The sequence below is a fragment of the Myotis brandtii genome, unplaced genomic scaffold (genome assembly GCF_000412655.1).
Source record: "Myotis brandtii unplaced genomic scaffold, ASM41265v1 scaffold44, whole genome shotgun sequence".
NCBI lineage: Eukaryota > Metazoa > Chordata > Mammalia > Chiroptera > Vespertilionidae > Myotis > Myotis brandtii.
Genome location: NW_005366833.1, coordinates 142,951 through 146,230, shown reverse-complemented (window position 1 = coordinate 146,230; position 3,280 = coordinate 142,951). Strand labels below are relative to the sequence as shown.

The following is a 3,280-nucleotide window of genomic DNA, read 5'->3' as shown; positions in this document are numbered from 1 at the left end:
TATGGTAGTATTCATCAGCCTGTACATTTTTTTTAAATTTTTTTACCAATGTCCTAGTTACAGAAGTTTTTTGTTTTGTATTATTTTCCTGTTCTGGAGCAACCTCTTATTCTTCCCTTCGTATCAAATAGAGAATAATGTACACAGGAGTAACATCCCAGTTTCACAGAAATGATACTTGAACCATTACTCTCTGTTCCTCAACTTCACTTTCCCCCTTCACTTGCCTATAAGCATCCAAATTGTTTTGAATTTCATTTTGCCTTTTTTAAGTTCGAGGTAATGACTAGACTGGAAGGAGAGATATTATCAAAGAACTGAGTAAACAATGCTTGAAGGTTTGTTTGTTTTTCTAAAACAGGTATTATTGAAGAGCTTTTTAAAAGCTGTATTTTTTACTTTCAAAGGGTAGTGTGTTCTATGTTTTGAGTGTGAAGGTGTGATTGAATTTATTTTAGGAGCTGCTGACTGATGGCATGATTTGCACCTAAAAACTATAATCTTTACATATTGAACAGTAAATTGACATCCTTTTCTTTTTTCTTTAGTACTAAGAACTAACTCCTATTAAGAGAAAATGTTGGCTTTTCTGTTTCTTAAGAAATAGTAAGAATATAGTAGACAAAGGGATAATGCGTATTTCAGGTTGGACAGTTTTCTCTTGACAAAAACCATGGAAAGTACAAAGATGAGTGAAACATCTTTGACATCAAAACATCCATCAAGGCCCTCGCCAATTTGGCTCAGCAGATAGAGTGTAGAGCAGCCGTGGGCAAACTACGGCCTGTGGGCCGGATCGGGCCCATTTGAAATGAATAAAACTAAAAAAAAAAAAAAAAGACCGTACCCTTTTATGTAATGATGTTTACTTTGAATTTATATTAGTTCACACAAACACTCCATCCATGCTTTTGTTCCGGCCCTCCGGTCCAGTTTAAGAACCCATTGTGGCCCTCGAGTCAAAAAGTTTGCCCACCCCTGGTGTAGAGTCTCAGGTTCAGTTCTGGTCAAGGGTACATGTCCGGGTTGTGGGCTCGATTCCCCAGTTGGGGGCGTGCTGAAGGCAGCCAATCAATGATTCATTGTTGATATTTCTATCTTTCTCTCCTCCCTCCTGCTCTGAAATTAATAAAGAGATACTTAAAAAAAACATATCCATCAAGGATTCTTGTTTCATTTGATAAAATTAATATTCTAATAAAAGATTTCAAAAAAAATAACTATCACTCCATTTATTCCCTGTTAACTCATTTAACATAGGTAAGTTTTGCCGCAATAGTAGTGGAGATAATACTGATTTAAAATTATTCTCTAGGAGAGACAGATGGGTAACATTTTCATCCAATTATACTATTAGTATCCAATTATATCATTAGTGGGTTCTTTCAAGTTTTGCCTAATGAGCTTATGATCTATACCAGGGGTCCTCAAACTACGGCCCGCGGGCCACATGCAAATACAAATATTGTATTTGTTCCCGTTTTGTTTTTTTACTTCAAAATAAGATATGTGCAGTGTGCATAGGAATTTGTTCATAGTTTTTTTTTAAACTATAGTCCGGCCCTCCAACGGTCTGAGGGACAGTGAACTGGCCCCCTGTTTAAAAAGTTTGAGGACCCCTGATCTATACCTTTAGGAAAATCTTTCAGATTAGCATTCCTATTGCTCTTTTAAAAGTGAATTAACATGCTGCCCAAAGAACATGAATCTAGTAAGTAGATTTTCTTACAGAATGAAAAGTTGATTGTAGGTTTAGACCAAGTGATCCTGAAGTTTTTTCAGAAAAAAAAAGATGTCAATTTACTGTTCTCAAAGTCAGTCATGTATCTCAGTTCTTAAATTGATGTGGAACAGAAATATACTTGGCTGGGTTTCGGCTAGGCTTTTTCTTTTTTGGTAGGGGAAGGGGCTTTTTAATTTCAATTTTGCCTCTATATCATACATGTTTTATTAAATTCCAACAGTTCTATGCATCCATTTCCCATCTATAATGTACATGTATGTACTGTTTCACAGGTCTGAGAAGTATTTGCTTGCTTGCTACATAAGCTAATGGGAGGATACAAAGGTGAATAAAAGTTGATTAAAATTGCCACAACCATTCTCATAAGTCTTAAGTAATTAGACTTGAAGTTAGATCTTTTCTAAATAAGAAAATAAAGGTTCCTAGATCTTTCTCTTGTTTTTTTAAACAGCACGGTTCTTCATACTATTTACTCTTCAAATATTTATTTAGAGTCCATTGGTGAAATATGACACATCACCAGATTGACTTACACTTTGTTAAAATCCTTCCAAAGCACAGCGTGGCATGACAGATTAACTTTACTCGATGCTATATCCTATCTAATAAGGAGGTAATATGCAAATTGACCATCACTCCAACACACAAGATGGCCATCCCCATGTAGACACAGATGGCCGGCAGGGGAGGGGAGTTGGGAGGGACCAGGCCTACAGGGGAGGGCAGTTGTGGCGACCAGGCCTGCAGGGGAGGGCAGTTGGGGCAACCAGGCCTGCAGGGGAGGGCAGTTAGGGGCGACCAGGCTGGCAGGGGAGGGAAGTTAGGGATGACCAGGCCAGTAAGGGAGGGCAGTTGGGGGTGACCAGGCCTGCAGGGGAGGGCATGAGGGGCAATCAGGCCTGCAGGGGAGTGGTTAGGGGATGATCAGGCTGGCAAGCAGACGTGGTTAGGGGCAATCAGGCAGGCAGGCAGGCGAGTGGTTGGGAGTCAGCAGTCCTGGATTGTGAGAGGGATCCCAGATTGGAGAGGGTGCGGGCTGGGCTGAGGGACACACACACCCTCCCCCTATATACAAATTTCGTGCACCAGGCCTCTAGTATACATATAGAAAAACATCTGACCTTTAGTGGGCTTTTTTTATACATATAAATATATTTTTATTAATTTCAGAGAAGAAGGGAGAAGGAGACATAGAAACATCAACAATGAGAGAGAATCACTGATCTGTTGCCTACTGCACTCCCCCTACTGGGGATGGAGTCTGCAACCCAGGCATGTGCCCTGACTGGGAATTGAATCGTGCGTTACCTCTTGGTTCACAGGTCAATGCTGGGCTAGTGAGCTTTCTTTAAAAAAAAGGCAGATTGAGTAGGTCATGAACACTACAGAATACATCAGCTTTTCCCAAAAGCTTTAAGCACAGCTAGACTTTATTTTGAATGGATTTAAATATTTTTATTTTTTATTTTTAAATTAAATCTTTATTGTTCAGATTATTACAGTTGTTCCTCTTTTTCCCCCCCATAGCTCCCCTCC

General features: G+C 39.5%; 1 protein-coding gene across 2 annotated transcripts in view; it reads right to left on the bottom strand.

Moving 5' to 3' along the window:
- The window catches only part of AK3 (adenylate kinase 3), a 38,503-nt gene that overhangs the window by 15,906 nt on the left and 19,317 nt on the right, over nt 1–3,280 (bottom strand). The gene's annotated exons all lie outside the window — the stretch shown is intronic.